General features: G+C 38.6%; 1 protein-coding gene across 8 annotated transcripts in view; it reads left to right on the top strand.

Moving 5' to 3' along the window:
- The window catches only part of Myo1b (myosin IB), a 162,149-nt gene that overhangs the window by 61,927 nt on the left and 82,993 nt on the right, over window positions 1-17,229 (top strand). The gene's annotated exons all lie outside the window — the stretch shown is intronic.

Below are 17,229 nucleotides of genomic sequence, written 5' to 3' on the forward strand. Positions count from 1 at the left end.
ATAAATTTGGAGGCCCTGCTGTTGGGTAGAAACTGTGTCTGGAAGGCATGCCTTTGTCTTTAGGGATCTTCCAGTTTAGTTGTGACATAGGGATATGACTACATAAGCATGTCATTTTAATGTAACTGCATACAATCATCCCTTGGTGTATCTATGGGGGAATAGTTCCAGGACCCTTTACTGATACCAGAATCTTCTGACATATTATTTGCATTTAACCCATATATACTCCTATTTTCTTTAAATCATCTTTTGATTAATTATAAAACCTAATACAATATAAATCTTTTTATACTGTATTGTTGAGGAAGTAATGACAAGAAAGGAAGTTTGTACATATTCAGGACAGTTTTATTTTCCTCAGTATTTTCCATCTGTTGTTGGTTGAATCCACAGGTGGGGAACCCATGGACACAGCAGGCTGACTGTACTTGAAAAGACAAGAAATATATTGGAAGCTCAGAAAAACTGATTGATTGATTCAGAGGTTCTGAAGGTGCCACCTGGGTTGAGTCTTGAAATAGCCATTGTGCTGTAATAATTAGCTATATAGAATATAAAGGAAAAGACCATTTTTGGCAGTAGTACAATGAATCAGGGTGTTACAAAAAGGTATTTGAGATGATAGCTATAGGTAGAACTAGTTTTTAAATTTTATTAGAATGTTCAAAATACCAGTCTGCTTGAGTCATTGGGAAGATTGAAGGACTATGAAGGTTACTCCAAAGTAATAGGAAAGTTTGGATAAGGGCATTACTTAAAATTACAAGCGTATGTGTCTGGAAAAATTATCATCTTGCATTTCAGTCACCAACTGGAAAAATTTTCAGACTTGTTACATATGCTTTAATGTGTGTATATATAAATGCAGTGTTTTAATGAGTGAGTGATGAGTGATTGAATGTTGAAATGACTTATAAGTGTAAGCAGATGTTAATTCATTTGTGTTTTATGATAAAACTTCTAGTTGCTGTTAGTGATCATAATGTGATTCAGGAGTGGGAACATTTGATACAAAGTATATTAATGTCATCCTTTATTGACTTCTACAAAGAGTGTACAGTCCTTTGCATATGAAGCCCACCTCTTTGGTTATTAGTATTGAACATGTGAATGCATGAGTGGTCAGTTTGAGGTTTGAGAAGAATATCCTCCATTACATTAGGAATATCCAAAGCCTTATAGATGGCTTAGCCTAATTTCACAAAAATTTAGCAGTAAAAGATTAAGTTAGACTATATGCCTTTTCTACCAATCTATTCCCTTTAGTCTACTTCGACAGCAAGACGTTTGAAAGGACCTGGAGGGAGAGAAAACTTGGGTGGTTTGTAGGGTGGGCTTCTACCTTTAGGAAACTTTGGCATACAGGCTTCAAATTGGAGAGACCTATTCCTACTTCCATCCTCTGTATTTTTATGAAACATAGTTGCTAAATGCTGTGTTTCTTTAGGAATTGCTTTGATTGCTTTCAAAAGAGGTTCTCACACTCATACACCTTTACCTCACATTTGACCACATAGTGTTGCTGCTGCTTCCGTCTGTCTGTGTAATTGCTTTGGCTGTTGTGAATAGTAGAGACTTACATGTATTTTGCTCATGTAAGTAGCACAATGGATAAAACCAGACATTCAAAAATGGAAGAGTCATTCAAGGTCATAGAAATGTATTAAAGAAAAACATTACTGAAATATAAAGATGTTAAAGATATGAATTATAAAGTGAACACATGTAGCTGTTTAAGATTATGTGATATGGGTGAGTCACCGCTATCTGGTTACACATTACCTGGACGTTAAGTATAAGGAAGGAGGAAATGTGGAAAAGCATCTGGGTGTTTGCTGGGCATTGTTCCTAAAACAAATAGAAAGTGGTATATAATGCTTTGAACATTCGTTTCCTTTTTATAACATAGTTTTCATTCTAACAGTATTATATCTGTAATGGTAAATGCCATACGTTTTCCTACAGGCATAATTAAGATAGCACAAAATGAATTTTGAAACTTGAAAATCTTGGTCATTCTTTGTATTAAGGGACTTTTTGAGAGAGAGAGTGAGAAAGAGAGAGGAAGAGAGAGAGAGAGAATACATATATAGAATGTATACATGTATTTCTTAAATAGAACTTTTAAAATTAAAATCAGTCCCAAGTAAAACTTCTGGCTGTGAAAATAGAGAAGGTGAAGTTGATAAATTTGTAGTTAGTTTTCAATTGTAAGTTCTACTTCATTTAGCCTCTTCTTGCCTATATTTTTTTCATTCCATACTTCTTTTATTCTTCTCACTTTCCAGGCAGCCCCTTCTAGTATTCTGTCACACCTATTCTACTCTTTCCCACATTTCCAAACCTACCCATCTTTCAAGATGCACCTGGGGTAGCATTTTGAAGCCTCTTCCCAAAAGACCATGAAGTATCCTAACACATGATGTCCAACTGTGCACTACATCGTAATCCTATGGTATTTTATCATGCTGTCTTGTATGTCTTCCTGTTCCCTGTTTAAGTGTTGGACTTTTACGAGATAGGCATCTTTAAGTATGGATGGAGTGTTGTCCTTTCTTTGTTACCTTAAGATCAGTGGTCTTAGACCCACCAGATGTTTGCTTCTCTGTAGTTAACTTTGTGAAACACCTATCCTATGTACTGTGTGTATTATGAAACATACATGCAAGCAGTTTTTAAAAGTTGATGAATAAAGAAATAAAAATAGAAAATTTGTTTTATAGCTAGATTCTAGTGGCTCGTTTCGAGCATCCCCTGGGACACTAGTGTTAGGTACTTCGTTAATAAGTACTCAGGAATTATTTATTTGTAGTGTTCAGCTATTCTGTGCTGATGGCTAACAAAGTTTCTACTTGTGCATGAAACTCAAGGTTGTAATCTGAATGCCTGAGGTCTAATAAGGTAGTATAAAGGGTATAGTAAGTGTATTAGAGTAAGGTAGTGTTATGCGTGGGCAGCAAGCAAGGCTTACCATGACAGGTTTGTTTCTCGATGATGACCCAGTCTAATGCAAGTCGCATAGCTTCCCTCAGGTTCTCCTCCACACAGTGACTCAAATGTTCAAGCTGTTTTTATCTTGTCACATCTGTAGCGCATAACTTTTGAGATTGCTGTATAAGGTGAAGAGAGAACTTGCTCAGGCATCCTGATTGGCCAGTGCACACTCACATAGACCTAACCTAACCTAACCTAACTTCAGAGGAAGTTGGGAAATATAGTCTTCCCATGTGCCCAGGAAGTGGGGAATCTGGTATGGGGTTTAGTGTGGGTGTCTTACTGTCTCCTGTCTCCTCACTTACTTCAGTTGGGTTGTTAGTGTTTGATCATTCAACTCATGGGTTCCATGCAAAGCAAGCTTCTGCATGAATTTCAGCATGAGTTGAGTAGTATAATTTAGAAAGTATTTCAAATCTAGTTTTCTCATAATAACTGTAATCACCATGTATTTCCAAATATTTTCATTTTAATCTTATTTGAATGCATTTCTACAAAAGTAAAACTGTTTACTCATTTTTCATGTTTCCATTGTTATTCATACTAGTGTCACATTTAGTTGCTAATAATTAATAGGTAATATTATGTGATTATTTAAAGATGTGCCGAAATGCTTGATAGTTTATTGAAGTAGATCTATCTTTGGTACAGTTCCCATAGAATTGATTTTCTTGGAACTACTATGTCTAGTGGGAGTATTAGAAAATTAGATGCTCATCTCTTCTGTGTTTACATTCATCTATTGAGAATTTTGGCAAAATGATTCTAACCAGGTCTGAAATATGAGCCAGTGCAATGTTAATTTTTTTTGGATACAATTCTTTACAGATGGGTGGTATATAAATAAAAGTTAATTTCCTCTACACTAAGGAGTTTAAAGTTGTGCTTAGGGACAACTTTAATTAAATTTTCTTTCCCAAAATGGAGGTAGTCAAAGATGGAAGGTGAAAAAGGGAAACTATTAGAAAAGATTACAGAGAAAATATGTGGAAAGGAGAATAATATTGGGTAATTTCAGGGGAGGTTTTAGGTGATTGGGCAGTGGATTAGGGGATAAAGTACAGATTTAGGAATGTGCAAAGCATTTGAGAAGTTACAGAACCAGCCCAATAATCATGTATTAAGAACATGAGTCAGTCATACACTAATAAAAATGTTAAAAAAAGAAAAGAAAAGAGCATTAGTCAGGGCAATAGACTTTTGAAATTCCTGATTAGTCTTACTGCTATCATTTTAAAATTGTGCATGTCTGTTTGCATGTTGTAGCTTTTCCTAGATTCGTTAATAGTTTTTAATGTTACACTTGTAAGTTAGTAAGTGAAAAAATTCTGGGAAATTTTCTTTCTTTGCTCTGCTTCTAAGTGGACTTGTACATTATGAGGCATATTTTTCAGTCCATCTTCCACCATCTACTCGTCTCTTCCAAACAGTGAAGAGCACATGCATGTGTGCGTGGATTTTAGTCATGCCAATTGCATCATTTGTTTTGACTAATTATTCTATCCCCTTACATTCATAATTGACTGGAGGCATCTGATCATTTTACAGTCAATATAATAAAATGAATAACTTTTAAAAGTTAGAGCAAAGGCAATGTAGAAAATGGATGAGACCCAAGTGAAAGTTAATACCATGATGTCCTCTCTAGCTATTGAACTTGGGCTTTTCATTTCTTTGTAGTCAAAACAAAAAGGAAAACATGACCAGTTATAAAGTTAGTTTTGCATATGAGATCAAAGTGTACCATCTGTTCAGGAGAAGCAATTTTCCTTGTGGGTTAGGTTTAAAAGAGCTTTGTCTTATGGGACTTAGGATGTGGAGGATGTCATCGTGAATAGCATCATCTCCCAAAATGTTCCTGTGGAAAATAGTGAATTTGATATAACCACTTCTTATATCTTCAAGTGGAAGCCGAGCAATATAACCCCAAAGTACGACTTAGGAAAAGCAAGTCTGTAAGAAGTGTCAATCAGATTCTTGTTTTCAGCCACCTTCTGCATTGTGCTTGTATGGGGCCTGGAGGAGTAATTAAAAGAAAGCTGTTGGGAGCAGTTTGACATGGAAGAAACCAGAGCCCTCCCAGCACGGCACTCAGAGAGTGAATATGATGGATGGAGAAGCTTTTTAGAGGCATGTTCATTGGAACCACTGCAGAATTCTCCCAATCTGTAGGGGGTAGGGAAAGGGGAACAAAGGGATTCCCATGTGTGTCCTAGGATGAGAACAGCTGGTCCAGGTGCTTGGTGTATCCATGGCTTGACTTGATTGAAGAATAAAAGAACCAGATAGGTTGCACTCTTTCTTTCAGGTACCTCCTAGTTCTGTGAAGGTTTTGTGTATATATTTTTTTCCCATAATTGGGGGTTTGAATTAAACAAGATCTATAGATAATTGAAAGTTATTTTCTATGGTAAGGGTCTAGCATACTCATACTTAATTAATTAGTTAATTTGAGATGGGGTCTTGTTGTGTTCATCAGGCTGCCCTGAAATGGCTGGGCTCACGTGCTTCTCCTGCCTCATTCTCCTGAGTAGCTGGAATTACAGATATGTACCACCGTGCCCAGCTCAGATCTAAAACACGCTGAGTAATAGTTTGAGCTATCATCATTTTATGACAGTTTATGAAGCAATCCAAGATGTGTTTGAAAAAAATGCCCTCTCATCTCTGTAGAGATGTGGGCAGTGAGTCATATGACAAATTTCTCTAGACTAGAACTGATGATGGTGGTCATCAGGCAACTGTGTGGGGATGGAGCTAGTTCTCACTTACTACTTACTGTTTGGGTCTGGAGAGTTATTGCCAAGATTGTTACTTTCTCATTCAGTAGGTAGTTAAGTATACATATTTGAAGAGAGTGGTCCTCTGTGTTGTGTGTACATGTGTATGTGTGTTCATTTTTTTTTTATTATTCTTAAGCAATAAGGTTAGAACCACTGGCATAAAATAGTTTTAGGAATTAGGATTCCCTACTTGACTGTTCATGAAAATTGTGAGGAAGTCTTTTTTTTAATAAGCATTCAGTTCTGAAACCTCTGGAGATAGGTGGCTTTCTTCCCTGTCACTAATCCTGCTCTTGGCTTATAGACAGCTGTGGTGAGGGTCCTCTGAAACCACCCTAGGACATGTCTCTAGATTGATTGGACTCAACAGCATGTCAGATCTCAGTGGCAAGGAAGACCCAGGGATGAGGAGCAAGGATTGGCACTTCAGCTTTTTGAGGTAGTCTCCTGGGGATTCAAGTTATCAGGATTTAACATATGTAGTCTTTGAAGTTTTTTTTCTTTTTGGTGGTACTGAACTTTGAACTCAAGTCTTCACGCCTGCTAGGTGTGTGCTCTATCACTTGAGCCATTCTGGTAGCCCTTTTTTGTGCAGGGTATTTTTGAAATAGGGCTGACTTCAAACTGCCATCCTCCTGATCTCTGCCTCTGAGTAGCTAGGATGGCAGGCGTGAGCCACCTGCGCCTGGCTGAAGATTTATTTCCCAACAAAAGTTTGGACGCTTCATTTCTACAAGTCCCAGTGATTTTGTTGGTGCAGAAAACTTGCTCTGAGCACAGATTCAGAACATTGAGACTCTAATCCTTCTTTGACTGATGAGGTCTTTTGCTAGAGGGAGCTGGATGGGAACTGTGATGGTCACCTCATAAGAGGACCTGACAAAAGGGAGACCCTTGAGGGTCTGAAGAACAGGGAGAGCTTCGGTTTTGTCTTCACAGTCCCCTCCTGCTGCACACAGTTCCTGGCAGATTATAGGCACTTACTTGGTAAATACTGGCTACAGAACTCCAAAAGAAAATTAGGATAAAAGTGATAATTTGCTCAAGGAGGACATAGAAAAGTGCTCATACTTTTTTTTTTTTTTTTTTTTTTAGAGAAGGGATGGCATGTCCAGCTGGAGACTGACTGGAGGAAGAATAGCAACAGATGCTCTCATTAGCCAGTTCTGCCCTTTAATTCAAGACTTCTCATAGCAAGGTCCTAGAATGTTACTAGTGCACATGTAACCACACTTTGCCTTTAAAAAAGTGAATTTTACTGCCTTCTAATAGAACTTACACAGACTGGTTGGTGTTAGGGAGAATTGCTGAATCCCCAAAAATCATCATAAGGAAAAATTTTAATCAGAGAATATAATATAGAGACCTACTTCTCTTTAAACTTTCTTCTTTGAGCATTTTTTTGTTTTGTTTCTGAGACAGGGTCTCACTGCGTAGCCTAGGCTGGCCTTAAACACTCAATCCTCCTGCTTCAGTCTCTTAGTACTGGAATTACAGGCATGCACGAATACACCATCTTCCTTGAATATTTTAAACTCAGAGAGCTGTTTATTTTTAAACATACAAATGTATAGTTATGTGGTCATTCTCTCAGGGGACTTCTTTCTCCATGGTCTCAATCACAGTCTTAGGATCCTCCCTTCCCCCAAGTGATTCTTTCTTTAAAATTAAGATATGAATTTGTCCATGTTATAATGGAACTTGTTTGCTATTTAGAAATCTTCAAGAAAGGTTTCTACATTTTGTCTAGGTCCTGAATTTGCATCCTAATTTCAACAAGTGCTTATTAAACCCTAGGTGTTAGACAGGGAGCCTCTGAGTCACCTTAGAATCTTTTCAGTCTAGTCCAGATTGCCTTGGAAGTGCTCAGACATGCTGCTGAGCTTCTCACTCGTGCCTGAGCAAAACAAGTACATTCCCCTAGAAATCAGAGCGGGGCACAGAACAGAGGCAACCTTGCTTTGGGTTGTAACAATTTTTGTTACAGAAATGCCTAAAAGCAAGGAGCTAGATCTGGCTACACTGGGGACAAGATAAGGACTGGAGGAAGAGTGGTGGTAATGAAAAAATGTCATTGTATTTTGATAGTGTTGTATAAAGATGGCTTGTGACTATGTCTTGCTTGGATATAGAAAACCTCGCTAAGAGATTACTGATGACCAGAATTGAAGAACTCAGCCAAGGCAATGGCACAGCTGGTGTTGGGAAGGAAGGGCTGGATTAGGAAGGTATGGTGTACCTGGATGAAAGAAGGAAAAGCAAAATTCCAGTTTGAATTTTTTTTTTCCTGGTCCTAGTATTCCTTTCATGCTTTAGGGAGAGGCTTGTTGTTGCTTTCAATAAAACACTTAGAACAAATGATTTGTCCTCTCATAACTAAATCATTACTTTTTTTAGGTAGAAATAATTTCTCTAAACTGTGCCACTGGAGCATAAGATTGACCTCCTTTGTATTCCTACCTGAGGCTTAAAGCACAAACCAGAGCTTGAAGTTGATACCTTCCACTATTGTGCTGCCTTTCCTTAGTATATATTTTTAAAACAAATGTGATAGGTACTTGGGGTTCCAGTTCAAATGTCATCTCCACCCAGTGCCTCTGTGATAACCATGGCCAAATGTCTCTGCATCACTACAGTACATGGTGCCTGCCGTGCAAGGTCCCCCAGCATAGTACTATCTGCTGTGGATGGTTGTCTTGGGTCCTATCCTCCTACTGGCAGGTCTTCCAGTACATCAGATTAGTTGATGCAGAGTGGTTTACATTTGAATGTTGTAAACATGAAAGATTGTCTTTACTAAACTATCTTAACTACAAACTATCTTAACTATCTGGGATGTGAATGTGAAGTATGTATTTCAAAGAAAAGCAGAAGACACTGTTAAACCAAAACTCTTGAGATTGAGGGATCTCTGAAATAAAAGGGCTTATGGAGCCTTTACAGATGCTAGCCAGAAAAGAACCAGTCCTGGTGGGACAAGCTCCCGCGGTGACAACTGCAAATGTAAATAGTGGTTGGATATATGTCTGCTGTGCCTTTAAACCAAGAACATTTTCCTAAAAAACCTTTGAGGAAGGAAAGCATAAATTGTTTATATTGAGCCTACATTGGCTGTAGGCAGAAGGGGCAGGGTAGCACAAAGCCGGAGAGCTTTAGGATAGGAGTGCAGTCCATATGGAGAAGTTCTTGTTGCTTCTGGATTGGTTGGGTTCTAAGCAGGATGTCATGGTGTCTGGTGGTCTGAGTAAAGGTTTGGGTACACATTCACGAATGTGGAATAGTTTTTTTGTCGGTTATTAACCCGTTACTGGCCCTATTTCCTCTTTTCTCCATCTTCTAGGGTGTCTCAGAATTCTTCTCTTTTCAATACACAAAGTAGCATATAAAGTGGTGCTTTTTAAGGCTTTAAATCAGCAGGGAATATCTGTGAAGAGGGTTAGCGTTTTGAAAGCTTGAAATCCTTCTTTTTACTTTAATGAGTACCGCATTAAGTTCAGCGTTAAGTCCTGAGGGTGATTAGGGAGGTCTATTCTGAGATAAGTGTTTCCAGGATTTCATTGCCTGTCATAAAAATTGAATTGTGAAATTAATTAAAATGAGTTATTTTGTAAAAAAAAAAAAAGTTGAAACAGTTGTGTTGAAAATTGTTTAGACTGTATTTACCTTGAGCTGGGAAGGCTGTTCTTGTAGAATCAGTGTAATTATTTTAATGAGAGTTGGGTAATAAAATGAATTCTTTTGTTGAGAGAGATACTGAAAATACCTTGAGGGCTTATTGAATTTGAATTAAGAGCTCCAATTGTCTATTTTTTCTTTTCTCCAAGTCAGGTGTGTTTTGTTCACTTCTGAATGGGGGAAATAACATCATTTCCTCCTAGCTGTCTGCTTCCTCCCAGCCTGTCATTGCATACACTTTGGGGTTCAGATTTTGCAGCTTTCCGTGACATACCTTTTAGTAAAAGTCATTTTTTCCTTTTCTGAATGTCTTTAGGAGTTTGCTGATAGGTTTATTACCTTTGCTCACTTCCCTATTATTTTTTGAGACTTGAGTGTCTTTCTTGTTTGATTTTAAACTTCTAGAGGGCAGATTCTCTTAATGGTTCTGAATCCTCATAGTAAGAACATGCCTCTTTTCTTCCTGGGTATGGGTGAACACCCTTGGAATCCTAACATTGTGGATGACCTTGCCTTGCCTCCACATGCTTTTCCATTTCAAATACTAAAGGATTGAGTCAAAGCAGAAGAAGCCATCCACACTTCATTAATTTGTGAGATAAGGCCCCACAGTAGCAAAGACTGATTAAGAAGTAGAATTAGTCTTTCCTTTGACCTCTTTCCAAGCTCAAGCAGGATGCTGCCTTGTGTACTGTTTCTTTGAAGCAGTTGAAGTTTTCAGCAGGAAGTCCTAAGCAGTACTAGGGATTACTACCAAATTCCAAAGAGCAGCTTCCAGTCCCTGAAGGCAGATGTTTCCTCATTTTTGCTTTCATATCTTATGCCTAGTCCTTTTCCTTCCTGGGATAATTTAGTCTCTCTAAACCTCTTATCTGCTTCCTAATTCCTGTGTCTAGTACCTGGCTTTTGCAGTCTACCTTTGAGTAATAGCCATTCTTCGGCCTGCTCTACCTTCCTATCAGTCCAGGTGTTCAATCTGTTGAGTGAATCTCAGCCAGTCTTTTGGGACTTGGCAAACTTGAGGTTTTCCATTATGATTGTGACAGTCATCAGGCCTCTGGGGTCCAAAGAACTTGGTATGACCTTAAGCTTCTTCATCAAAAGAGTATCACAAACAAAATTTCTAAAAATTCAAAAGAAAACTACCTCTTTTAAGTTTTAGATTGTTTTCTGTAAGTAGCATGTGTACTTCTGAAATAAATAGCTTTGCTTACTAAATCTAGTGCTGACATTGAAGAGTTTCTGGTCTGTTGGGGAGGGTGAACATCATTCCTTGAAATATAACACATGTGAACCATTTTATATGCATAAAATATTTAGATACTGTGATTTTTTTTTTCCTCCTTTAGTGGTTACATTTGACTCTGAAGATACATATATTCACACACACGGTGGTACTGGGGTTTGAACTCATGCTTGCTAGGCAGGCTTTTACCACGTGAGCCACTCTGCCAGCCCTAAAAAATACTTTTTGAGCGACTTATAACAAGAGACCTGACATACGTTGAGGTTGACAGTCTGTGAAACAGACTTGGGGGGTGGTGTTCTGTTTTTTTAAAACAAGTATGGTTCTAAAGGAAGAAAAAACTTTTTATGCATGTCTGTCATATCCTGTTTTAAAGCCTGACTTTTGAGCTTTACTTGATGCTCTACTGTTGTCATTCCAGAACAGATGTCATCTTAAGATGATTCATTCCCCTGATACTACTTCTCTTTTGTAACTAGTAGAAACAAACCTTTTTTAGTGAGTGAGCCCAAAAAAATTAGTATGACAACTTGTGTGTAGGACATGAGCAGATATATAAAATTAGAAATTAAATGTTGATAAAATATATTAGAAAAATTACGGATCATTGTAAGGATATGTCTCACGTGCCCTCTGTCATATATGCTTCATGGCATCTTCCCATATTGTGATTGAAACTAGGGATATCTTTGAGTTTAGATGTAGAAAAGTCTCTTAAATGTGCACATAGCAGAGTGGTAGTAAAGTTTATTAGGAAAGAAGTTCACTTTCAATAGGCTAAAGCAGTTCATCTCTAGAGCAAGAATAAAAATGACCAAAAGTTATAGGCAGTTATTTTTGCATGCTATATTTTAAATGTGATTCCTGTAGGCAGGGGGCAGAATTGAATCTTGCCCTTTTAACATTTAATGGAGTATTTCTGTATATTAATATTTAATATAATTATTTATATGGTTGGTTTAGTTTACCATTTATTTTCCAATTTTTGTGCCTCTTATTCTACCCTCTTAAATTTTTATGATGAAATTTTTTCATTTAATTTTTAAATTTTGTGGGGGGGCTGTGGGGAGGGCTCAAATCCAGGGCCTTGTACATGATGCTAGGTAAGTACTTTACCACTGAGCTACACCCCCAGCTCAGTGATTGGTCTTTGTGTTATTTTAGCGGCTGTTTAAGGATCTTAATATACATCCTTACATTTTCAGGATCCATAGAGTTAATATTCTGCCTTATATAAGATGCAGGAACCATGCAACTGTTTATGTCCATGTACCACCCATCTCCTTCCAATCTTATATTTTATATTGCTCTCACATTCTTTCCCTTTTACTTCATAGTATAAATTTTGTCCAATTTTATTTGTTTTGAAAAAAAAAGACTTACTTTTTATCTTCTCTTTCTTTGAAGCTTGGATTGTTAGGAATGCTTACCAGTGTTATGGCTACAAGGAGGTAACTGTATTGCATAAATAAGTTAATTTACCATGCTTGTACTGGCACCAAAGCTTTCCAGGATAGAAGTACAAATAATTATAAAAACTTGTTTTTCCTAAGTTTTCCTATAAGTTGTGATAGGATGGATGACTGTCTGGTGGAAGGGCACAATGCTAATTTAGCAAGGTGGTACTTTCCAAGTGGGCAAATGTTTCTGAATTAAGAATATGAGAAAATTATAGATGTAAAGTTATCTACAGAGTATTTTACAGGGGAGGTCAACATAGTGACTCCCTTAAGAAACAAAATAAAAAGCCCCATAGGTTCTTCCTTTTACTTCTCTCGCATGTCCTTCTTGTGGACTACCTCAGCCCTGGATTGGGTTCAGTGTGATGTTAGGATTGGGAAGCACATGGAGGCCAGATATTTTTTTTTAGCACACATTTTCAGTACTTAGTTTAGGAAAAGTTAGTTTTTAGGGCTGAACCAGAGCTAGAAGGGAAAGGAAATACTTGAGATTCATAGATCTCAATTGTAGATGAGAATTTTGAGACTGAGCTATTTCAAGAAGATTGAATTCAGAAGGGGAATTCCCTAGTGTAATTTGAAAGTACTCTTAAGTGTCAGGATTGTGTGAAAGGGAGTGCCATTTTGTGAGCTTCAGAAGAAAAACATTTGAAACAAATGAGTAGGTGCAGGTATCTGCGTTGAGAGTTTCCTGAGACAAATTCTGTTCTATTGAACACTTTGACCAATGGCGAGAACCTACTAAAAGTCCTCAGAATGAACTAGACGTCCTTTGCGATAAGGTTTCTCAAGTGACTCATTAGGGGCAAACTGAAGAGGCGGAAATGGACTGTGCTGGGAAGAGCAGGAACTTTTGGTAGTGGTGGTGAAGTATTTGAGGGCCGCCAACATCTTTTCTGCCTTCCTCTTGAGGTGAAGCAAACTTAGCAAGGAAATGGCAGGGTAGAGAGCAGGAGGTTTCGGGGAAAGGCGCCCTGCCATTGCCCCCGATGACCACGCAGGCAGAACCACTGTGATTAACACTGTGAGCAGAAATAAGATGGAAGAGGAACATAAATACCAGCTGGGCAATTTTGAACATGAACCCAACATTCCACCCTGACAGAAAATAGCAGATGAGCCTCAAACTGAACCTCTAAAACTAAAAGTGATAGACGCAGCTGTTTGGAAATGAGTGGTGGACGTGCTGGGGCAAAGTTTGGCCCAGTGAACAGCCAGGTGATCTGGAAATGAAGGCGAGCCCCACATGTAAACATCAGGCTGCCCCTATTCTTAGAGAGCTCAACTATAGGACAGAAGTGGATGAACTGGTGTTCTTGATGTGGCACGGCAGAAACCAAGCTTACTCCCTTATGCTATCGTCATTGTATTATAATTAACTGTTCATTTCTGTGTGTGGTAAACAACAATGCTGACGTGGTCACAAAATAACGAGAAGCATATGGGTCACGACTGGTTTTAACTAGAAACTTCTCTAAAGATTTATTTAGGTTCCTTAATTATAGAGAGGTTTGGAGGACTGGCATGTGGTTTCAGTTTGTAGTTATAAATGTTGGGGATGGGTATGTGCTAATGTTGCTAGAGAGGAAGGAGAACAGATGTAGAAGAGGGTTTGTGTTCTCAGGGGACCTCCCTTTGGTCATTTAAAAAAAAAAAAAACGAAGTCAGGATCTGTGTTTGTAAGAGGTAGGTACGATGATATTTATACTGCATTTGAGATGGATGTGTCAGTACTACAGGCCAACTTTCCCAGTGCTGACATACTTTAATTGGTAAATTTTCATGTCAGCTTGAAATCGGTGTCTCTCTAGTGTTCTGAAAGAATAAGTATCTCTTTTAGTCTTTATCTTATGCCAATATTATACTCTCCATTAGCCCTGTTGTCAGGGACAGCAGTTAAGCAGTTGGCCCTCTGTATCCATGGTTACACCGAACCTTGGATCAAAAATATCAGGAAAAATATATCTATGTTAACATGTACAGGTGGTTTTTATTGTCATTATTCCTTGAACAATGCAGTATTACAACTGCTTACATTGCAGTAACACTGTACTGGTGTTACGAGTAAGCTAGAGATGATTTAAGGTATATAGAAGGATGAGCACGGGTTGTGCATCTACTGCACCATTTTATATAAGGGACTTGAGCATTCTTGGATTTAGGTATCCAGGGAGAGTGGGGTGGAGGAGTGGCAGAAGGTGCTTGAAACAATCCCCATGGATATTGAGGGATGACTGTATTTTGAACTGGACAGATGGGGAAAAGTAAGTGTTTGATTTCGTTATTCTGACTTGCACTATACCCATGGCAGAGTCATTTGATGATATTCAGCTTCTGGTGTAGGGGGAGAGGAGTGAGATTTGTGCTCATTCAGGTTTAAAGTCATTTTCCATTGCTTTGGTCTAGTAGTGGTATAAATATATAGCCAAATTTAGTCCTGGGACTGAGAACAAAGGCCTATTTTAAACAATCTATGAAGAGTCCAGTAATATGTATGGTTGTAACATGCTTTTCTGTATGTCTTGCCAAAGATGATCATGAAAGTGGTATCTGAATTATTACCTGGAAGTTGGAGAAGTGGAAGGGGAGGAAGGCTAATAAGAAATCTAAATAATGCTTTCCTTCCCTGCATGAAACTAATAGAAGAAATGAATTTCTGAATGTTTGCCATTCTTCATGGAACTTTCTCTGGTAGTGATTTTTGCCCCCGCTTAGAGAGAATCCACTCATTCATGTAGTCATTTAGATCTTGGTATTGGTTACATTTTATGCTTATAGCTCTGTGGATGGCACAAAAATGAACACATCTAGGATATGTTCTGTCTCTGTAGTCCCTTTTGCCCCACCCATGGGCAGTGGTCCACAGAGGGGAGCATTTGCTTCTACCAGGGAGGTGAGAGAATGCTAGAGAAGGCCAAGGCCACCAACCTACCATGGATCATGAGAAAGGATTTGGTTATATAGAGAATAGTTGGAAGGGCTTTGAAGGGATCAGTGTACACTTTTCATAAGAACAAGCTAAAACAATCTAGTATTGCTAGAAGACCCTTTTATACTCCTCTTGTGTGTCTTTCATGCATTCATACAACAAATGCACTTGGAGTATACTTTTCACCTGTAAAGACTCAGACTCATTGATGTGAAGGTTACAAGAGAAGACTAGGGATGGCTCTCCTCTAGGACCTCATAGTAGTCCAACCAGAAGATAAGATTTGCTAACAAATAATTCTGAGACAACATGGTGAGAGGAAGAATGTGGTTCGTGATGTTTCTGAGTTCTTGTTAGGGACCTCCTGAGAAAGGGGCTATGGGCTTCCTGTGTCCCCTATCAGGATGCTTTTTTCTTAAGGAGGCTAACATTTACTTTAAACAGCTGAATTGAATATTATATCTGATTAAGAATATAAGGACGTCTCGCTCAACTCCTGGCACATTGACAGTGCCCAGTAAACAGTCAGTGTTAATGCTTCCCCATGTCGTCCAAAGAAAAAACCAACATCCTTAACTGGTGCAGAAAGCCCTCTGTGGTCTGGGTGGCCAAGGTTAAACTCTTCTTGTATCCCAGTCCTTGACTGTCTCCTGCCTCCAGATTGCTGTCTCACTCACACTCCCCTGTCACCCTGTGATCTAGCCAAAATGCAGAGCTGCTGTGTGCTGGTGATCAAGTACAGGGTTCGCTTCTGGCTCCACTGTGCCACACTGGCAGTGTGCCCTGGCACATTATGTCTTTGCCTCTTGCCAGTCTTGTGAGATTTTAAATGATTAAACATAAAGAGTTTGGGGACAGTTCCACTGCATGGTAAACATGACTGTTAGTTGTCGTTTCTATCTTACCTTGCTGTTCCCCTGTTCAGCCCTGCCAAGTGGCTCCACATCACCTCTGTTGTTCTCAGTGTGGAATCTGCCCATTTTTCTCTGTAGCTCACCCCTCATCCCCTCTTCCTCATGCCTTGCCTGCAGCAACAGCAACATGGAATTGCTTGCTCAGAACTCCTTACCACAACCTGTCTCCATGATATCTTAACCTTTGTTTATGTCTAAAAGCCTTTTGTTTTGTGAATTCTGTTTTTGACACTATTTCTTCCACTTCTTGAGGACTATCTAACTCCAATCTCTACTCTCTTGAGTTCCTGTCTTGTTCTGTAAAGCTTTGCACACGTCTTTTTTTTCTTTTTTTCCCTGTACTGGGGATTGAACCCCAGGGCCTCACACATACTAGGCAAGTGCTCTGCCATTTGAGCTACGTTTTTATTTTGTTTTTGAGATAGGAGCTCACTAACTTTGTCTGGATTGACCTCAACTTGTAAACCTCCCTGCCTCCATCTCTGGAGTGGCTATCATTATAGGTGTACATCACCACTTTAGGCTTGCCCATGTCTTTATTATTGGGTTCAACATATTGTTTAGCCATTTCCTGTTTGTTTCTGTATTTGAGAACTCTTGAAAGAGACTGAGTGCTAATTGTCTCCGCATTCCAGCTTGTTCTTGACACATAGTAGACTCTTGTCAACAAATAGAAAGGAGGAAATTTACCTACCTCAAACACACTATCAAATTGTCAAAAGTATTTTTCAGTTAGGTTGAAGGGGCACCTTATTAGTGCATTTTGAGGAGGGGAAGGACTAGCCTTAACCTTCCTTGATAGGGGGCTCTCTGTCATTGCAAGGTAGGGTGAGAACTTGAGAGGCCTGGACTGGACAAGGGCCAAGACAAACTCAGTAGTGGCTGGTAGACCTTAGCAATTCGGTCTTTTATTGCAAAGGCAGTTCTCTATTTAGCTTCATGCTGGTAACACCAGCCCTTTGGTATTTTATAGCATTTTTCTAATGTTTGGAAAGATTTTCTTTTCATTATGCTGAAACTTCTGTGTATCTTAGCATGATCCAGTTGTGGATCTGTGATACAACATTTTCTCACTGGTTCTATGAATTACCTAGATTTTAATACAAAGAGCTATAAATATAGAATAAATAAAGCCTAGCTTTAGAGTATAATAATCAGTGCTGCCTAGTTAATAGAATACATGGGAAAAGCCACAAAGCATGGATTTATTGAATTGTTTATTGTA

Source organism: Castor canadensis, chromosome 4 (assembly GCF_047511655.1).
Source record: "Castor canadensis chromosome 4, mCasCan1.hap1v2, whole genome shotgun sequence".
Lineage (NCBI taxonomy): Eukaryota > Metazoa > Chordata > Mammalia > Rodentia > Castoridae > Castor > Castor canadensis.